The following is a 22,775-nucleotide window of genomic DNA, read 5'->3' on the forward strand; positions in this document are numbered from 1 at the left end:
ACCTAGAATTTTTTTGTTCCTCTCTCTGGCCACCTATTCCATTAAATCTGTTAGAAGTCAGTTACCTTGCAACTTCCATCACTTTGTCACAGTTAGTTGGAAAAGGCCACTAGATTCAAAAATTATTAAGGGGTACACAAGGACAGATACATGCACAGAGACAGCCTGATCACAGACGCCTTGTTTCCATAGGAAACCAAACTAAAAATAGACAGTTTCCTAAGTGTTAAAGATGGAATTTTTATTTGTTATTGCAGTTGTGAACCAAACAAACCCACTAGTCACATGGCTCTAGCATACGAGAAATGGGAAAGAAAAGTAGTAATCTTAGTTTTTCTGATAGATGCCTCAGTATGTGCAATAGAATGACCAGTGACACAATAGTCGTGTGATGCAAAGGTTGTGATCTGCTGAGCTGGACCACAGGGCTGTCTCCATGGCAGCAAACATGATATTTCTTTTTTTAAATAAAATCTCTAAAATTATTTAGTAAGCTTGAAGGGTACTGTTTGCTAGAAAAGTAATGCATGATGGCATCAGTCTGTGTATATTTCTTTGCTTTGAATGAACCAGGCACAAATAAGGTCTTTCATTCATCAGAAAATGATAAAACAGATGTTAGCAATTCATTTTCCCCATCAGTTGCTAAGTATCAGCCTCAACATGGCATGCAGCAGCAAATGATAGCTAGGCATACCATGACTGAAAAAGCAGAGCTTTCTTTTGTAATCAAAATAATATGGTCATTACAGCATTTGTACGAGCTGTGCAGCGTAAGCTTTGGCTGGATGCTCATAGAAGCAGATATTTTACATGCGGATGTGTTTAATGTATTTGAAGTGTTTGAATATTGTGAGGCTAGGATTAGAGATCTTTAAAAGATTATTGGGGAGGCATAGCTAAATTCCTTGGGGAGATTATATAAAGAAATATATAGAAATGAGATGAGTCTCTCAAACGATGGATAGGAGAGATGGAGGATTTAACTGACAAATAAGACTATTTGTGTATCATCCAGCTAAATACACAGGAATCCTGGGACCACAGAGACTGTATAAACACAGATAATCTAAGAACATTGAAGGTTCTCAAAACAAAAGACTACTTTTAAGGTGTAGTAACAACGTGGAGGGAAAAACTTCCGTGGCATCTTATATGGCAGTCTGTGAGACTACCGCATGAAAAGGACCTTCTGAACCCACTTTACTTGGGACTAAATCTGCAGGTGGTACAAGCTGGTTGGGCTTACCGCTACTGCAGCACCTAAGCTGATTTACACCCACTGAGATCTGACGGTCAGCATGTGATATTGCCAACGGAGCAAGCACTTACAGTTGTACAGAGATAGGGTTTCTTTGACCAACACCCACAAATAGTGGATACAGTTAGAAACTTCACAAAAACGTGGGCAAGGGAGTATTATTGCATTAGTATATATAACTTTCATGCAGCAACTTATTGCAGTGTAACGTGATGTGGTGGGATGCATCTCAGACAAATGCGTGAGTCAGGAAGGGCTGCTGGGCCTAAGCCTTATTGCCATCCCTTTCCTGTACGTTGCCAGAAAACTACAGGTGACCTCAGTGCTACCTGAGAGTCAGACTCCTCGTTTTTAAGGACAGAAAACGATGAGTTTTCTCCCTCTCCCTCCCCCTGCAGCCACTGCAAACAGGCTCTCTGCGGCTTTAAACAGCAGGGTCTGCAGAAGCAGCAGTTGGAAGCATTTTGGAAGGCCTATTACTATTAAATTGACCTTTAACCTCAAGAATACGAGTCAACAGGTTTGCCTGAACGCCTGGAGAGACGCACGTGCTCCGCTGAAGGGGGGCTGAAGCGCGCAGCACCCCGCGGGACGAGGCCCTAGGAAGGGCGCAAGCGGCAGGGCGAGCGTAACAGCACCGGCGTCGAGGGACGCAGCAGCGTCAGCATCTACATCACCCCATTCTTGTTTTATGCTTTAAAAAAAAAAAAGAAGAAGATTTATGACCATAATCATGATATCCTCAGTCAGTGAACATTAATTCTGGGAAAACTCCTGAAATCAATTTGCGCTGGTAAGTTCTGCCCGAATTACCTGCAACTCTAATATCAGGCGGGGGAAATAAATCCTTCCCTTAAGGCAGAAAGCCGCTTCTCCTCTGACGGCCGTAAGGATCCCCTCGCCGACGCCGATATCTGTCTACGCTGAGGGAGGAAGGGTGGTGTTACATCCCCGGCGCGGCGGCCGCCCGCCCCCGCCACCCCAGCCCCGCCAGCCGCCCCCAGGCTTTTCCTCACTGATTTTCAGGGGCACAATGAGGGAATTGCACCCGCTCCCAAACCGTGGCGGACGTTGGGATGCCCAAAAACAAAACGTTTCAGAAGAGGCGGTGGCTGCGGGTGGCAAGGGCAGCCCCGAATCCTGTCGGGGACGCCCACGCGCGCCGCACCCGCCCGCCCGCCGGCAGTGACACCCAGCTCACTTCCCCTCAGCAGGAACTGTTTTGAGGTAATTCCTGAGGTAATTTACCTCACGCACCCACCGGCGGGGAGCAAGGCGCTGCCCCCCGGCTGCTCCGGCTCCCCGGTGAAGGGACAGGCCTCCCTCGCGTAAGCCAGGGCCTGGCTGTACGAAGGAGCGATATGGCAAGGGGAAGGCTGCGGCGGGGGGGACGTGGGGTAGGGGTGCGAATTCGGGGCCGCAGGGCTGAGGGCCGCCGGCGGCCGCCACCACGTCGCAGCAGGGAGGGTGGCGCGGGCAGCCTCTCGCCCCCCGTCCTAAGCGAGGTAGAAACGGTGTCCGCGCTAGCGCCTTTCTTTGCGCCGCGGCGGAGGCTGGGTAGAGAAAAGGTTAGGAAGAGCGAGCTTAAATCAAGGATGGAGCTTTCTGAGTAGAGGTTGTTACACACAGATTGGTGCCGCGCTGTTGTCAACGCGCCAGGGGTAGTTTTAGCTGTCAGCTTTGTCAGCGTCTGCCAACCAACTTTAGCTTGTTTTCTGACTTTTCCAAGTGTTTTCCAAGTTTTTGCTTGCAGTGCTGAGGGTAAACTGTCCCTTAGCGTCTGTAATACCACATTTGTTTTCTCATTTCCTTTTCATCTCCGTTTCTTTCCGTGGCTTCCCCCTTCTGGGGAGGGGGAGGGGGGGAGGAAAGCACCAGCTCTGCACCTTCGCCCAGCTATAACATAAACACCCTAAAAACGTAAATCCCCTTCCCTGGTGCTGGCTCCTAAAGCCAGGCTGGCTTTCTTCATCCACCAGCGGTCACTCTCGCGCAGTAACGCTTGCCTTCCCTCACCCTGGGGCGCTCCCACCACCCCTCTCCCCTCCCTGCGGTTATGGCCAGGACACCGCGCACGGCTACTCGGGAATAAACTATTTCAGCGGCTCTTTTCTGCGATTTACTCCAGGTCTTCTGGAATGAACATTTTTGAGGAATAGTCTCCCGACTTGGTCAGCGTGATCCGCTGGGCGTACAAGAGGTTTAAGTAAGTGAGCGACAGTCCTGGAGCGTTTCCCTCTTTCCCAGGTTCTCCCTCCTCCCCCTCTGGACTGATAATGAAAAACTCCATTTGGGAAAGCAACTCTCTCATTAGACACACACAATAATTACACTGAAATAACATTTAAAGAATATTAAAAAGAGAGGAGACTTCAAAGACCAGTGAATTATAAAACTACAGTTAAGCTTGTACAACTTCCATGTATACACTATGTTACAGTTACCTGACTGCTTTATTTTTTTTTCACATATAAGATGGGTGGTAGGTATATACTTTTTTTTTCTCCTCACAGTCCAATGTGTGGTCCCAGGCCTTGTTTACAGCCCCCTGTTCAGTCATTAGTTTGATGAAAGAGCTATTAATTTCCTCTTCATCTCTTTTACAGCACTTTTTACAGTAACATTTATATATGTGACAAACATGAATTAATTTATTTTTGTCATACCACCAGAAGATGAAGGGAAATGAGGTACAAAGAGAAAAAGAGGAAAGCATCCTAATTTACAGATAAAGTTATTTTAGAATATTTACCATCACATCTTCATATCAGTACACTTATTTGGGGATAAATACAGAAAACGTGCTCTTATGAACATTATTTTATTAAAATGCAGCAAGGAAAATAGTTGGAGCAATTGGATTACTTGAGTGACATTAGTCAGCTATTAAAGTCAGTCACTTTCTTCATTGGAATCCAGTAGTAATATGCACAAAAGAGAATTTTAGATTCTGGCCACTTTGTATTTTCAGTGTGTTTAAAGAAATATTTCCAATATGCTCAAAGTTAATACTACTTTTTTACTGAAACTTAAATTTATTACAGTGTTTTATGGAAATATCTAAGTAAAACCTCATATGTTCTTAGTATGGCTCTCCTTTGCCTTCAGCCTCAGCTATTTCAGTGCTTCATTGTCTCTAACCCTGGAGTATCAAATTGGGCCTTCCGAAAATGAGGTACATATAAATAGCCAATACCCTTGATTATGTGCTTTGCCTATTATCACATGATGACTTTAGCACGGACAGTTAGAGAATCCAGATCTCTATCTTCAGTGGATTTGACCAAGAGATTTTCCTACCTCTTCCTGTAATCTCAATCTCATTTACTATTGCTGGTTTCTCAGTATGTGCAGATCGCAAAGACTGGACTTCACTACACAACCCTGACTCATCTCAAAGCAGGTCAGAACTATGCAGTGAATGAGGCAAGGGTCTTGCAGAAAAAATTGGCATGCCATTGTGTTATTAAAAATAAAGTGCAAATGAACAGAGAGAGCAACATTGATTCCATAATCTCTCTTCCCATGAGTCCTTGGCCTTAAAATATGGCAGATCTTGCATCACACTGACATGACTGTGGGTCATCCCCGAGTCTGGAACCTCTCATACCACAGCATGGACCTCTCCTTCGTAGCTAATGGAGCAAGTTAACAGCAAGAGCAGCTTGCACATGCTTTTTAGGAGGGGATTTAGAAATGCTTGCATGCCTCAGAGTAATTGGGAACTGAGGAATCCTGCATTTCACTCCAGTCTCTGGTAGTAAGTGTGGTTCTCCAACAGGCCCAAACTCCGCTTCTCCAGCTTAGCTCTATCTCCAGCAAGATCCTCTTTACAAATTCTGTAGCACTGCTAGCTTCCCATACAAGTTTTTTTTTCTCCTCAACTCACCAGTCCCAAATCTTCATGCCTCCAGCTCATCCTCCCAATAGACAGAAAAATCCACTCTTTGCACTGGAAGTCACAGTATCACACTTACAGTTCTCCATCTCAGCTTTCTCCAGCCAGTTTCTGCTCTCCCACACCAGTTCCTCACTCAGTCTGTCTTTTCTTTTTCCAGCTGTGCCTGTCTCTGCACTGGCTCCAAGTTAAAATTGGCTTCCCTTACATCCTTTCATAGCCAGTCCTTTCCTTCCTTCCTTCAGCCTAGTAGTTTCCCCTCTTGTTTTTGGTCCCACATCCCCCATTAGTCTGTCTCTTCCTTCCACCAGCACTCAGTCAGTCTTTTTTTAGGCCTTAGCTCCAGCTCCAATCTCTTTACTCAGTCTCCCCATGCTTCAAATCTTAGTTTCATTCCTTCACCTACCAGTCTCCAGCTGTAGGCTCTGACCACATCAGGCTCTTTGCCCCAGTTACTTCACATGAGATATGCTCTTCTGTGTTTGCATAAGGCAGTTTTTCCTTTTGCATTGCCAGTGTAGCACAGAGAGAAGCCAGATGCTCACCCAGAATGGCTTGCAACAGACCAGAGCTGCATTTACCAAGAACACTCTGTTTGATGCAGCTTTTTTCAAAGGCAAATGGCTTGCTCAAATCAGCCTAAGACAGCTTGCCATAACATGGAGAACTTCAGCCCAAAGTGTGGAAATTTTACAAGGTTATAAGTAACTAGACATGGCAGTTTTGGAGCCACCTTAATAATAGGCTATTTTATGCTGTGCCTTCACTTAGATCATAGACGTTTTTCTATACTTTGAGTTCAGGGGGGACATGAGGCATTTCTCAAAAGAGAAAAGCTGTTAGGCAATAAGAATGAGTGAATTAACAGTCCTAATTATCTATTTCACTTTTATTCAATCTCAATTTACTTAATCACTTTTAATTAATTGCATTTAATTTAAATTAACAATCAATTAATTAATTAGAAAAAATTAAAAGGCACAGAAAGCTTTACCCTTGTAATACATTCCTCTGAATGCCTGCATCATCCTCAGTACAAACAGCTCCAGTTCTTTCTTTTCTTGCTAATTTGTCAGATCTCTTTTTTTCCAAACTGTGAGTTTATCTCAGTTAGTGCTTGTACAGTGACTAGAAACCAGACCTGTAAAAGGCTGCTGAACCCTCCTTAGGCCTATCTGCTCAGGTATGTCTAGGAAATTAACCTGGATGAACTTTGAAAAAGGATTAGTGTAAATGTAGTTATGGAAGATATAGGCAAATAAACAAAACGTTCTAGCATGAATTTGAGCATGAATTTGGTGAACATCAGCTACTCCATAGTAGTTGTCTGTGTGCATTCTGTTACTGCACTATAAATGAAATGTCACATAACCCTTTGCGAATTAAAGTACTTCATATTTACCTCTGCAGACTTGCTTTCCTACAGGCAGTAGTTGTAGTTGATGTGCGTTAAATTCACATCCAAACTTAGGTCGCTGTCATTTCTTGCTAGGCTTGTATGAGGATTAAGTGGCCCTACTTTGCATGTGTGGTACTTTGCAAGCAAGGTCATTTTCACTCTGTGTCTACCAAGTGTTTTATGAAGGGTAACAAATCCACTATACACGTTTCTAGTTAACTCAGATTTCTTTTCGTAAACGTTGTCAAGTAAACAAACACTTTTCCACCTCTTCTAGATCATCATCTTTAGAGGAAGTTGTCATGTTGTGATCTCAGTCTATGAGTGGACCTGTCTTTATGGCAATGGTGAGTCTAAGACAGAACTATCAGGGTTTTCTTACTCCAAGTCATATAAAGCATAACAGTAAAACGTGCAAGAGGAGGTTGTACATGTTATATCTCAAAATGTGGTTTGGCAGCAAGCATAGTAACAGTTTAGGGAACAGGCTGTTCTTTAAATAATACGCTTTTGTTTTCATGTTTTAATTCTTCATGCTGATGATTTACAGCAAAGGCTTTTTTCTTCAAAAAAATGCAGACCCACAACTAATCCATCAAAAAGATGCAGTATGTGGTTTCTTTGTCAAGCATTTCAATAAATCATTCATTTTTTTCTGGGGTGTTTGTAGTATTCACATTGGGAGAGGATTGTTTTTTTCCATTTAAACAGCGAGCTGGATTTTCAAATGTTGATGCGTGCACAAATGCACATGTCTAGCTTTGAAAATCTGATCTTAAATGCACAGGAGGTAAGTGAATGAGGTGTGAGACTGAAGGAAAACTATAGAGTTCAACTGAAAAATCAAAAGCGCTGGACCTCAGAGGTGATGATCACCAAGCTTTAGCAGATGTCAAGGAGATTACTGGTACTCTGCACCTTTTGGTTCTGATGTTCTTATGTAGCTAAATACATACCTACCAGGCGGTGCTAAAATAGCATTGTAGATTCAAAGCTGCACTTAGTATTTTTGACTGTTTTTTTCTGTCACTTTCCCCTTTCATAATGAAGTTTATTTTCTGACTGTCTTACTAGGTGTTTATGCTATATAGTCATTATAGTATCTATCTAGCAATGTAGAAATATCTGAAGTAGATTTAAAGTAGGTAGTTGTAATGCAAGCAACAGATTAGATTAATGAGAGCAGTGTGGAACCCTGTATGGTTTTATTATCCTGGATGGATTGATTTGGGGATGCTGTCAGCTGCCTGTTTGATGCTGCTGCTATAGTGTGTAGTCATTGGTTTTATAGGTTCCCCAACCCTATGTTACAAAAATGGATTTTTCGATCCTGTCACAAAATAAACATCAAAATGTTTTGCTTTGAGTCAAGCAGAACTTACCATTCAAATTTAAATGAAGTGTTTTGTTTCCTTTTTAGATCACGTAAACTTTCAAAAGGCTCTAATTCTTTCACGATTCTTTAAATAAGAAACGCCCTTTTCTAAAAGAAAATTCTAAAGTTGTCTTAATCAAAAAGTATCACATTCCTAAAGTCAGACATTTTTATTTTGAAAATGTCTAGAAAAGTACTTTGCAATTTACAATATTTTCTGCCATTTTTGACCAAACTATTCACTGAATCTGTTCTTCTACTTACAAATAATTTTAGTTTCTTCAAAACAGTCCAAAAAATCCTGGTTCTATTTTGAACATTTCATTATTGACAAAACATTTAGAGCAAATTTTCATTTTGAAACAGGAAAGCAAAAGAAAGAGCAAAAAAAAAAAAAAAAAAGGATTTCCTCAAGATGGACCATTTCAGACCATCTTCTCATCTTCTTTAAGAAATTATTTTACAGCAAAGGCAAATATGGCAAGGCTAAGCTATCTGGCCTTCAGAAGAGCATAGAATATTGCAGAATCACAGAGTCATTTAGGTTGGAAGGGACCTCTGGAGATCATCTAGTCCAACCTCCCTGCTCAAGCAGGGTCCTCTAGAGCATATTGCCCAGGATCACGTCCAGACGGGTTTTGAACATCTCCAGGCAAGCCTGCAAATTTTATTTGCAAATATTACTAGGCAAGCCTGCAAAACTGGCGCTTAGTAGAAAGTGTAAAGGGAAGCAGGTGAGAAAATGACTCACTGGTAGATTAAAAGCAGTGAACAACCAGGCTGGATTGGTTAGCAAAGTGAAGACTGAGAATAGATGGAGGGGAAACACTAGTGATGATAAAAGCTACTTGGGCTTAACTATGTTGGATTTAACGTGACTTGAGGCATTGGCCATTATATGAGTTCTCTCTTTCTGAAGTCCCCAATGTTGATGAGAACTGCTTATAAAACTCTTTCACAATAATGCTAACTATTTTAATGATGAGACCAAGGGTGGCTCTGTTGATATTATTAATGTTTCTGCCATTGATCTGAAATGGGTCAGCATCAGCCCAAATTAAAGCAGTGGGCTTGCTGACAAAAGAGCATTAGTCAAAGGGAGGCCTGGTCACTGATTTCTTCAATCCCATGCGTTATATTCAACAAAGGTCAGTAAGATGGAAGGTCTCAGCTTTAGATTGCTAGGTAGTTAAGCATGCCAGACTGAAACAAGGCTCCAGAGAAATAAAGGGACAGCATTATTTGGATATTTGCTCTATGGCCTGTTTGAGAGGTTTTAAAATGTGCTTTATCCGTATTCAAATCAAATATAAACTGGAATGGAAAAATATGATCTCTATGGGAAGAGATCAAGGAAACAATATCTGTGCACCTGCCTACAGATCCATACAAGTATTTTCAAAACAGACATTTTGGAAACAGACAGCTACTGCTAATCTATTTTTGCTTCCATGCATACATTAATACCAATCCCTTTCTTGCAAAACACAGTATATCCTGCTTAGCTTTGAATATAGGCAGAAGAAAAACAACTTGAGCATATGTAAATAAAATTTAAAACTTAAATGATTGGGGATCTGGACTTAGTAGGAGCAATTGTGTTAGATTTGTCTATAAATTAAGAAATCATTAATTCAAAAGGATATACCTTCCCAATATTGTTTGTAAAAATGTTAATTGACTCTTAAGCATTTTCTTCTTGATTGTATTTAAGAAGATCTAAGAAAGCATTCTGAAAAGTAGCCACAGACCTATCCTTTAACCATCAATTATGCCTACTAATTTTATAAACAATCACTTGAATGCGGTTTGATAATATATGCTGTAATGCTGTTTGTGTGTGCTGATGCACATGCATGTGTTTATGCGTAGATGCGTTCTTTCTTTAATTTTCTTCCTAAGACCAGCACACTTTGGAATGATATTTTAATTTATTATGATGAAAGGAATGGCAACTGGTTTTTAATGGTTACAGAATGGTGACTCACAACACTGTCCCAGATGCTGTCACCGTCGCTATGAGAGCAGATTTGCAACATCTTGTCATAGGCACACATCAGTGCTCATGCCTGCTGCCTTCATCCCAGAGGACAGCCTAACACCTGCTGCTGGCAGCGTGCCGGGCCTTCAGGGAACAAATGTTCTATTGCTGCTGGGTGATAGGACAGGACAGACTCTAGATTTCAAGTGAACTGGCTAAAGGCACCCTAGGGCTCAGTGCACCCACTCCTGCACCCAGATGGCTGCCATTTCTGCAGAAATATTAGCGTGTGTGTGGTATGTCTATAGCTGCCTCCTGAAAATTCAGGACAAGAGAAAAATGAACGGCACCCTTAATGATAAGATTTCTGACATTAGCTATAGTTCCTAAGAAAAAGGTCTTTTTTTTTTTTTCTGGTCTACATTATACTGCTGCAGTAATATGTTCCTACTCTGTGCTTATGACATTATGAACTTTGAAGAGCGTGTTAAAGAATTTTTTTACAGGAGAATGTAAGTACAAATCCACTTCCTGAGGGATAATGTGTTTATGAGAAGTGCAGCTCCCTTGCAGAATATCCTTAATTTCATACAATTCACAAATCTTAGACAAAATAAAAAGCATTTTTATTTGTCATAAAGCATTCTTCTGCCATACCTTTATGCTGCCAGATGTACTATGTTAAAATGAAACAAAAGGACCAAAACAAGGTGGGTAAATACATTTTGCAAGTGTTCCTTTTAAAATATTTTTAATATGCCTGTCCTAGAATTTTAAAACAAAGATGCCATTCTTCAGATCAAAATACTACTATAGGCCTACTTTCCTCACTTAACAGCTCAGTCTAGTGTGGCACTCAGTATTGTGCACTCAGTCTGGAGAGCCCAGATTTCTCACCAAAGTCAATGACAGCTAAAAGGAATCATGGCTTGGAATAAGCATCTCAGTGTGTTCAGGATCAGATCCCTTGGATAATGTGTTTTTTTCCATTAATTACAACTCCATGGTCTAAGTGGGGTGATAATAGCAGTGTTACGATCTCTCCACTTCATGTGGATTGAATAGCAGGCTAATAAAGATGAGAGTAGTGCTTTTTTTAGCTGTTATACTCAAATTTCAAATCAGACCATTTTTATTCTCAGCTTTTGAAAAGGCTTTTTGTCCACAGTATTCCCCAAAGCTTAAATCAAATACATGTCATGTTTCTCAGAGAGGTACAATCCAGGATGCAGTGCATTAGGATTTCAGCTACTGTAATATAATTTTGATTTTTTTTGCATTTCAGTTTTTGCACAGGAATTTGTTCATATTAAAATAGGTTCCCTTAAAAATACAAATATTGATCATATATTTATAGGAGGGTGGCTTGATACAAAGCCTCTAGATGGTTGCATTTGAATTCAGTATGGTTTAAATCAATGTACATTAAAGCAAAAGCCAGGTGATATTTCATGTTCACTGCAGTATGCTGCACTTGTCTGTGACAAATCGATCTAATCTACATCACAACACACTGAGTGATATCCTGAACTAGCAACAAGAGAATTCCTGATGGCTTTCACCAGTTTAAAATTTCCTCTTTTGCTCCTTTTAGAACTGTTAATGTTTGGAATATATACTTATAAAACCTAACAGAAGAACAGCATCACACAGACAGTAACAGCTCTTTTGGCGATTCTTTGAGCGCGTGTTCCTACGTCATTCTTTCTGATGGTCCCTAAATGAAAAGTCCAGGTAATGCCAATTCATAGTCCTGTCTCTGCCAATGATTCCACAATTGGCCCTGGGCAAATTGAATCATTTTTCTTTGTTCCCTAATTCTTTCTGTAAAACGATGTTGATAATATCCACAACAGAGATATGTTGGGCGAATCTGTTGGCCTGCGGAGGTCTTTGAAGATGAAAAGGCTTATTTAAATGTTAAGTATTGCCACTACTATTATTAAAGATTAAGGGTGCATTCTGCCTTCAGATGGACATGCGCAGCTGCTGCCATTCCTCTTGTCCATGTTTACACAAATAATCATGCAATGGTGCAAGGATGTACAAATCCAGAGACTGTAAGTGCAGCGAGTCAGCTTCACTGGAGCAAAGACAAGGTTTTTATGTGCAGATGGCAGACATGCAAATTTGGTATGATCACAATTTAGAGGTGCTTTTAAAGCATTTGCATCAAAGGGGCTCTTTTCAGCTTCCATTTCTACAATGATATTAACTACAATGAGAGAAAATAAAGCCAAAGCGCAGGAAAAATATTTATCATAAACCCCTGGATAAATCTCCTGATCAAAAGTGGCCAGACCCAGGGCATTCCTGGTGATAGAAACCTGGATATGATCCAGAGGTCAAGCTGAGCTCTCATGTCATATTTGGGTCATGCTATGTGAATCATTTCTTTTGCAAAGCTTTCTTGTAAATTGCGGAGTAGCCTGGGTTATGATCTAGGAAACAAACCACAAAGGTTCAATTAGTCTTAAAGGGCAGTTTTAATCTGGAATTTCTATTCAAACTAAAAAATTATATTGCAGAGATAATATTTTATGCTATTTTGCTAATGTTAAAAGTAGTTTTTTCCCTGTCCTGTATATAATCTTTACAGAGGATTTGCAGGCTAAATTTTCTGACCATGCCATGCCCCTCTTGTTAAATTCAATTACAGTTATGTAGTTGCACTGCCTTTTATTAGCTTGCCAGGTGTAGCAACAACAAAATTTGGTCTAGTAGAAACTTGGCCTTCTGCTCTTGATACAAATACAAATCTGAAGGAGACCCTCCCTGAATAGATTGTTGTCTTTTACTTTTCAATATAGCCTGCCTTTTTAATTCCCTTTTTTTTGGTTAACTCAATACACTTGCAAAATAAGGATCCTCTGAACTGGGAAAAAGAATAAAGAACTGCTGCTTAGTTGTTGTTTGAAGGACAGTGTTGGCAAATAGCACAGCCTGCTTCTTTTATCAATGAAAGCTGCATTTATTGTATCATGTTCAGAACATGGCAAGTGAGTGGAAATGAGGCTGCTCCATGCAAGACCCAGGGCTTCAGAAGTCAAAGAAATAAATGAGTTCCTGCAGTTAATAGTGTCTTTCAGCACATTTTTGAAGGCCAAGAATAAAGAAATCAATAACCAGAGATATTTGCATCTAAAAAAATCCAGCCACTGAGACCTGCTATTTTTTTAAAGAAAAATCAGAAGTGGCTCATGGTTTGAGAACTCAGCATTATTACTGGAGGGCTCAGCACTAAGATAAGGGAAGCCAGAGAGCCTGGGCCAAGCTGACTGACAGAGAAAGCCAGGGTCTGAGCAGCTGCATAAGGACTTAAAGAGCTCTCTTTGCCTTTTTTTTAAAAGTTTAAAAGAATAACAAGGAAAAAAGAAAATTTCACTAAGGCTCTAGTGTCCTGGATCACCAAGGACAGATTCTGGGTGGTCCCCATAAAGTTTCCTTTTAATTTGCTAGCTAGACTTATGGGTACTTTTCCAACAGTTGTGTGAGATGAAATGGCAGTGGGTTAATTTCCTTTTTTTGGATAGGAACTAAAAGAGCAGTCACATCTTTATGCAAACACCATTGAAATCATCACTGTAGGGCTCATCTGCATAGTCCATGCAATATTATGTATTTGCATAGTCTGGCCCTCCTTACTGCTAAACATCTGAGCAATGTAACATGGGATTCTTAGCTTGAGCAGAGCAGAGCATTTTGGCTGACCAGTGTTAAGTTGTTGCTAACTGCAAAGGCCTTCAACTCTGGTAAAATATGTGAACTCACCTGTCTTCTTAGAAAAGAGTAGTCATCTGCCAACCCCAAGATCTGTTCTCCTATACTAAAAGAACCATGTGTTATATAAAAGTATTAGATGATATTCTTAAAACAAATGGTTGAATTGACTATATCAGGTACAAGGTGGCCTCAAACAAGCTAAATATTTAACAAAGAAAGCTTCAGAATCAGGAGAGTTTTTTCCCTGCTGTTCCTTCAAAATATTAGTAATGTATTTCACAGCCATTCCTTGCACAGAGGAGCTGTTCCAAAAGTAGGAAAACTTTGGCTTTATGACTGCTCAAGTTCTGAGTTTCTTCTTTTTTCCTCTTCATGATACAGCCAATGAGGTCAGCAGCCATCAGCTGCCCCCATTATTCATTATCACTCCTTTACTAAGCTTTGCTTTCCTGCAAAACTTTTTGGAATTCCTTTATGGAATGATCCTCCACACATGCAAGAGACAAAATGAGCTGGATGAGCAATGACTCCTTCTTCAGATGAACCCAACACCTTTGGACTGATGTGGGTAATGGAACTCTCCCAGGAACAGCCAAGTCACTAGACAGTAGGAATAACAAGATAGCAGGAATGAGCTACTGGAGTGCTGTGACTTCTTTCTCTTGCCCAGCTACAGCGAAAAGAGATTGTATGAAGAAAGTCCAGTGTAGCAGTATATTCGTACCCACAGTCAGTATCACCCAAAGCAGGTGATACTAAACAGGGAAAGAAAATCAGCATCCTACTGCAGAGATCATATAAAAATAAATAAATAGAAAATACAGTTATTAGCTCTTTATTTTTTAGTGGTGAACAACTAAACACCAGAAACTTGAATTTCACAACCTGAGGTTACTTCAGTGCCTTCCATCCATGTGTCCATTAGATCTAGACAAACCATCCTGTAGCATTGCTGAACACATCTGCATTCTACACAGTCTGCATAGTATATGTTCCTTAACTGCCTGAAAAATTATAAATGGATTTTGAGTGTCTCAGTTGGTACTGAATGAGAAGAGGTGTAATAACACTTAGCACTGATAAAATCCCTTGCCTCTTGAAAGCATCCTAGTACACAATTGGCTTGATTCTTTATTATTTTGTAGCATCCTTTCCCTTGTGCAAAGCAAGGTAAAAAAAAAAAACAAACAACCACCCTGAGGCTCTGGAGCAAATAGCTACCTAGACAACAGTGAGTGCTGATCTGCTGAAAGACAAAAGAGGGTATGTCCCTGTGACTCTTACATAATTAGAGGGTCAACATCTTTATAAACAGGGAGAGCCAAATTCTAACATCAGCATCTTGACCTTACCATTACACAAATACATATAAGAGCATGGTCCAATGTGGAAACTCAAGCCTAGATGAATGGAAGGAAAAAAAATTGTTACTGATAAAGCAAAAATGTAAAAGTAGTTGTAACTTGTTCATCTGAAAACTGAGTTAAGAAATAGTTGCATTAGAAAGAAAGTACCATTGGTAAGGGGTCTTCTCATAAAATAGCCTTAATTTGGAAACTATGTTTAAGGAAACAATTTATATTCTCTTGCAAAAATAATCAAATTCCCAACTGTCATATTCTAGATTGCCTTTACCAGATATTCCATCTTTAGTGGTGAAATAGATTTTTATAGTTTGCAAGTGTTTATTTTGAAATAAGGTAGGTCAGAGGTAGTGAACTCTCATTTTCAAAGAGAAAAATTCAAAAATAAGAGTCTTGGAAGCTAAATGTAGTCTTGTATCTGTTTTTTATGTTCCTGGCACCACTTTGTTTCTTATAACATTAATAAACAAGGAGGAGCTGTGGGGTAGCTCTGAGATGAAAAGACTTTCAATTCTTGGTCTCTGGGTCAAATCTTGAAAGCTATATCTCATAGCTCTTCATTGATCTCTATGGTATATACTAATTGTCTTGATCTCGTTCCTTGGGGACAGGTGTTTCACAGATGCTACACATTGCTGGAAGGGTATCCCATCTGAACAGAGAAGTGAAAATTTCACAGATTTCTATGACTATTCAACTATTTAGCCAATTTCTCATTTCCTCAAGTTGTGCCTTTTCTTTTGTCTACAGCGACCTAGCAGAGTTTCCTTAGAATAATGGTTTCCCAAAATATAATTTTTAATGAAAATTGCAGACGCATCTGGGAAAGGAAGTGTTTCTTGGACAGAAACTTGATTCTGCATTCACCTGCACAGAGAATAAAAACTTCTGTGTGGCTGATTGCAACAGTTCCATGACTTGCCAGTTCGATAGCTTCTTGCCCAGGAACTATTCAGCCAGGTGACAAAGTCTGAATGAAATAATGATCTCATCTTGGAAAAATTATGATCAGTAAAATAAAATTGAAACAAGCAAGTTATCATTATTTATTTGCTTAGTTCTAGGTAACAGTCATAGCAAGAAAGGCCAAGGATTTGAATAGACACAAAGTCAATTCGTCATTATTTGCCCAACAAGACACGTTGGAGGCACCCTGGTGGCTGACCAGCCTTTCTGCTGAGCCTATTGTTGCAGGAGTAGCTAGAGGATTTCAGCTTCCGAGTCAGAGCCACTTCACTCACTAAGAATGATTCTTTTTTTTTTTTAATTTACAAGAGCAATGATTTCATGAAAAACAACATTTGGAACAAGGAGAATTTAGGATAAAAATTATCATAGAAGTGCTTTTCCTTAGGAGAGCGTAGCTTATTCAGAGAGGTAATTCAGATCTCCAACTTCTCCCTTGCCTTGCTTCTCACATCTGTTTACTGCTCCTACTTTCAGTTTTGTACCATGTTCATCATTCTAGATCCTGTGCACCTCCCAGCAATGACAATTCTGCTGCAAGGACCTGTCACATACTGTTTGTTCCCTCATTTTCAGGAGAGGGAATGTTTGTGATGAGTGTATTATTTTAGTAAAGGAAGCAATTTGTGGGATTGGGTAGGGCCTGTATGTGCTGAATATACACTTAGAAAACTGTATTAAATCGTTGCAAAGGCTAACAAATCATTTCTTGTAATTACCTTATCTTTTCCAGCAGAAATTTCTGCTTATCAATGTCATAAGAACATACAAATGCCTTTCTGCACATTTGAGCCATCTAACTTAGCACTCTCACTACAAAAGCAGTCAGGAGCAAGGATAAAATATAAAAATAGCACTGGAGTGACCTTCCCGTGGTATAATCATTCCAGCTTTTGGCAATCAGTAGTTTAAGGACTGATTGGGTGGGTTATTTTGTCTAATGGCTATTGGTAGATATATTCTCCATGAACTTGTTTAACTTCTTTTTTATATCATCATTTACTGTTCTGCAGGAAACTGATGGGATTTAGGATTGTATCATTGCAAAAGTACACTATATATTATTTATATTCAAAATATTTAATGTCTGCTCGTCAATATAGCTGTACTTGTCCTACCATTATACATGACACTGATATTCCTGTTTGAGTAAACAGACAGTTGCTAGTTAATAAAAATAATAACATCTGAAATTTTTGAGTAAAACTTTTAAGAATTTGCTAGACACTGTTAAAACATAAGAGGCTGAAATGAGGACTGAGAATGACAGAGAGGGCAGGTGCTGAACCCCGTACTAAAAGATGCTTATGACAAAGGCATTTGCTATAAGTTCTTACAGAAAGCCTTTTAGACAAATTAATTAAGCAATAAGACATGACAGGGTGTGAATCACTTGGTAATGATTTACGCCTATTGTGTTGTTAGGCAGAAGGCCAAAGGCCGAGTGCTGTCAAATCACCTAGGTGTAAATTATCATTTGATAATTTAAGCCCTGGAGTGCGTTATTGTAATTAGAACGTGTTCTGTCATAAAACTTTGGTATTTCGTTCCATTTTTATTCTATTTCCAGCTACGTTTTGATACTTTGAATTCTATCGTTAAAAATGGAACCTTTTTTGCAAGATATTTCATACAGCTCACTTCCTGAGAGGCTTTAAGTGACAAACCCTGTCTTACACCGCATAGCAGAGAAGTCGATGCTAGAATGTCATCGCTGTACTTTAATCATTGCACCTTCATTCATAAGGCCAGTTACAGACAAAGGGAGGTATTCGTGTTATAGAGGAACGTGCAATTTAAAATGAGTTGGAAGTCAAATGGAGAGTCAATGAAAAAGAATGAGGCAGCTACAGATGACTTCCACTTTTCATATTAAATACTGTAAAAAAATGTAACCAGGTGATATCAGGAATTCTTCCAAGTTGCGGCTTCTACACAGATGTGAGAACCACAAGGATAAGGCAACTCAAAAACTAATTGTTCAAATTCATAGAAGCAACGTCCAGGAAGGGCAATTAAAGAGGTGAACACAATCTCCAGATTAGAAAATTCATGAAATGAAGACTGTCAGAACCTGGGAGAGGCTATCACTGTCTACTTGTTCTGTTTTAATATGCTTTCTTTCAGCTGCTCACTATCAGAGAGGATGCTAAGGTAGCAGGACCTCCAGTCTGATTCAGTTTGCTGTTCTTAGGTACTTACAGTCATTAGTCATATTATTTGCATCAAGTTGGAGCAGTATCTTCTTCAAGTCTGGCACAGAAATGGGTGTCATGACAGCCTCCATTTTCTCTTGTCTCAACTGTGTCCCCAACACAGTTAGGGAAAATTATTCTATCAAATCCAGCTGTTATTTCCTGAACGTTAACACAGTCAAATGCAATAGAACATGCTCAATATTCTTGCATGACTGGATGACAAGAGCCTTCACCTCAGACTTCCCAACACTAAAACTGATAAATAGCAATCCCAGGGTGCAAGTACCTATGGTGAAATCTCAAGGTCAATCACATGAACATCTTTCTAAGCATTAGATACATTCAGAGAAAGAGAATTGTACCAAGCTTATGGATCAGCCATGATTTCAAAACCAGCAAGAGACCATCTTGTAAGTGATGCAACTGTAAAAACATAACATCTCAAGTCTGTTCTGATAAATTAATAGTCTTAGAATTATTCTTCTGGAGTTTACTTTTAATGTTTGGTTATTGATGGTATATGTTCCTTTTTGTGATTCTTTTTGCATCTAACTTTTTCCCCTTGTTTCCTGTTGTCATAAAAGCTGCCACACATCCCATGGTACGTTTATTTAGTCAGAAGGATCTAGATAGCAAAATAGGTGATTTTACCATTCTCCTAGCGTATTATTAGTAGGTTAGGGTTTGGAAAATTGACAGAGAAACAGATGTTGGAATTATTTTATATAGCTTAAATACCATAATGATGTACAGTTGTCAGAAGCTTCTATTTTCTCAGTTTAAGGAGAAGATGATTATTTTATGGAGGAAATGGCTCCAGTTTTTATAAGCCAGAGGGGAGAGAAAAATAAAATGAGAGACCTGAGAAAAAAATCTAAGGGTGATGAATGTTTAGTCTGTGCCTAAAAGTCGGTACTGAACATGTGCAATTTATGAAATTATTCTATGGGAATAATCCTGGCTGTGCCTGTTTCCCTCACAGATGCATGTTTGATGAAATTAAGGAAAATGAATCCATGGTCTCAGGATTTGCACATCCTCAGTCTGCTATAAAATGTGACAGGAAGGAGACACCAATTTTTGTTAGTCAGTCGCAGCTTTAATAATGTAATATACACAGGTTTATCTCTTTTTAGGAAGGCAGCAGTGAACTCGCAAATAAAGAAATTAGACATTCTTGGGGTGTCTTCGTTCCTTTTTAGCTATGCTTATCAGTCACAATAGGGAAAAAGATCTATCTGATGTGCAAAGGACATAGGTCAAAAAAACTTTATATTTTTATTTCTATTTTTTTTCATATTAAGTGTCTTACTACTGGAATTTTAGATTTTAAGTAACAAGACCAAGGGTTTTTTAATGGCTTACAAGTTTGGATGGTTTGTTTTCTGGCCACCTGCTCGTAGTACTTTTTAGTATGAGACCAAGTGACAGTGGAAAAGCCAAGTAACTGCAAAAAGGACTCAGTGCTTTGATGTGTACCTCTAAGAATGAATATCCTTTCCTACATCCCTTTAGCTCTAATTCCCTCCTGTCCTGCTTATTCCATCATTGCACTTTAATGTCAGATCTGGATAAGAATTCAGTATCTGGTACAACAATTATATTTGGTCCCCATCACTATAATTTAAGTCTAAATAGTTCAGACTTTTGGCTCCTTCTGGAGGTGAAATAATTCTCAAAAATGAGTTTCTTTAGCAGCAGAGAAGCCAATGTCCCTATTTCTTTTCATCCAACATATACATTCGTGAGCGGGGCTTGATACTTTTACCACTGAAATCTGTGGGAACGCTCTGACTGCAAAAAAAAAAAAAAAAAAAGAGAGAGAGAGAGAGAAAACAAAGTTCTAAGTGGATTTATATGGTACTTTACTGAGTGAAAAGTAGAGAGAAACTTTCCTACACACACATGCAAATTTACGCATGGACACACATACATACAGAGATATATTATATAATTTAGGAAATCTCTCTTACTTAACACAATAGAAAAGATGGAAGTTCAGTCTTTAAAAAGCACATGAAACTGGTTAAGAATACAATAACTTGCACAAGATAATATAGGCCAGTAACCCCCAGGAAATTTGCAAAGATTTCTATTATTAATGTCAAATATTCTCTTTTTATTTTTATTTTTATTTTTTGTTAAAGGCATAAATCTCAGTAATGAAATAGGGTTCATCGCCTCCAGATTTATACCCTTAGCAGAGGTTCAGAACTTTATGGATGCCTCCAGAAAATCTAATAGGTAATAAAAAAGTACTGATCTAATAAAGTCAACAGGTAGTTGATACAACATTTGAATTTAGACTACACTTTTTAATTATAGGGCTACAGCATGGAATATATAGAACTGCCTCTGGACATTCATCAGAAATATCTTCCTTTGATTTACTTATCCAGCCAAAGGTTTCTAGCTAGTATAACTTAATTCAAAGGCAACTGGGAAAGGATGTGTCTGATAGTAAAGCTATTTTCATTAGCTATTTAAGAACCAGAGCGTGCATTTTTTCCATGCAGCTTTAATCAAAACAGCACTGTTCATTATTTTAAAACAACAATGGTTATTGCCAGTATTACCATAAGATTATTAGATTAATCCACTGATTAAATTATTTACTCTTTCTTCTTTATCCTTCTATATATTTTAAAATATGAATTTCATGGGTCATTATTGACAATAAAGAATAAAGAAAGGAGGATCAGGTGACTTATCAACTGTTCAATGTGCTCCAATTCTGTTCTCATAGCAGTATATTGTTAGCATTCATCTATGCCCAACCATTCTTCAAAGTAAAGAAATTTTGATATTAGCAAAAGGTTCAAATGAAAATTCCAGATCTGAGCATCCTTTAGCGTTGGGGAAGATATCAAACTTCTATATCTTGCCCTTTTTTTGATCATAGCCTAGTCCCAAACTCTAAATTTAGATTAATCTGGGATGTTGAAGTAACTATGATCTGAGCCTTAACTTTGTAATTATGATCCATCTGCGTAACATCCAGTTACTGCATAACACGCAACTGCTACTAAAAATGACAAAGATGGAAATGTTGGTATAGCCTTTCAAGGTTTATCATGACATATTTGGGAAGTGTTTGTGTAATTTTATATGATTAAACTACACTCCAAAGGAATGAAAAAGAATTTACCGTTAAAGATAGCAGACAGGAACTAAGGCTAAAGAAAAATAAATTTGGATCACTTCAAGCAGATGATTTTATCCTTGGGGTAAGATGTGTAGGAGATTACGTTCTGAAATTATTCTTTTCCTTGGAGAACTAACCAGAATAATGTGATAGCCTTCATAGTTCTAGTTTAACATAACAAGGTATGGTATTTTATTGTTCTTATATGTAACAGATCTGCACTGGGAAGCACTGAAGACAGCAGTCAGCATAATATAGATTGTACTGTATTTTTGAGTATATTTTATAGCTGAACTGGCATGAGGACTCTGTCTTGCTGCTACACAGTCCTCAAAATACAGCCCAGATCTCTTGTACCATTTGCAAGCAATTCAGAAATAGAATATTTGGGGGATAGTGAATGAACAGCATCTATTCCCAGGGTAAGGCAAGTCTATTTCACAAGTTATTTTATGGACCATATGGTTATACTTGGTTACGTTCAGTCACATAACATCACATAAAGCAACTTAACCCAGTGTATCCAGATACCATGCAATGCAAGTGGAGCATCGCGTTAAAGCTTTAAAGGAGCCTTATCTTTTTTCCTGGAGTGGATGGTGTTGACTCTAGCTTTAAGTTAAACTTCCCATAAACTTTTAACATTCCACTCTCCCAGAAAAGCATGCAAAACCCTCCAACTTACCTTAATGCAACTTATTATCTGTAGTTCTTACTATAAAAAAAGACATTGTAATATTCTTCTAAATGAATGCTGGAAATAGAAAATGAAGTTATGACCAGTAAAGAGGAAAAGTCAGAACTGGTTTAGGCTTTTAGTATGGCCCTCGCCAAAAATAGCAAAACATCCCTGAGGCCTGCTTACCTGGTGTGCTGAGCCTAAGCCTTCTGGAAACTGCAGACTCAAAGGTTGCTAAGTTAGACTCTGTCTTAGATGATTTTAAGGCTTATAACCAGCACATTTTTATGCTAAACAGGGAAATAGCTCCCTGTCTCAAAAATGGCAGATATTGGATGTAATTATGGGGTGAGCAAGACAGAAAACATTGCTTAAGAAGCAAGGAAAGAGTTAAGCACTACGTACTCAAAGGTACGATGTTAGTCCCAAGCTAACAGCCCGCTGGTACAACTTTCCATTGTCCACAGGTCTGGTAAGCCCCTGGGGTTAAGCCTTTTGGCCGTTGATGTCAGGAATGCTATGACTCCTGTGATAGAATTTGGTTGCCTGTGTAATTGCATCCTGGCAAAAATATATTTCCAGTAGCACAGCTAGAATTTTCTATTTAAAATGCATTGTTAACTTTATACCAGACTGCTGTATTTGGTTACATTCCACCCTCATTATAAAGCTCCCTGTACGTCCTAGAGCACAATAGCATTATTATGCACTACCTTGGCCTCCAGGTCATGAACTACAATTATCTCTTTTCATAGCAACAATCTTTATAACCTAGAAACTACTCCC

At 39.0% G+C, this 22,775-nt stretch overlaps 1 protein-coding gene across 1 annotated transcript in view; it reads right to left on the reverse strand.

The window, feature by feature from the left end:
• The window catches only part of LOC104153328 (uncharacterized), a 132,266-nt gene that overhangs the window by 60,755 nt on the left and 48,736 nt on the right, over positions 1–22,775 (reverse strand). The gene's annotated exons all lie outside the window — the stretch shown is intronic.

This window comes from Struthio camelus, chromosome 8, assembly GCF_040807025.1.
Source record: "Struthio camelus isolate bStrCam1 chromosome 8, bStrCam1.hap1, whole genome shotgun sequence".
NCBI lineage: Eukaryota > Metazoa > Chordata > Aves > Struthioniformes > Struthionidae > Struthio > Struthio camelus.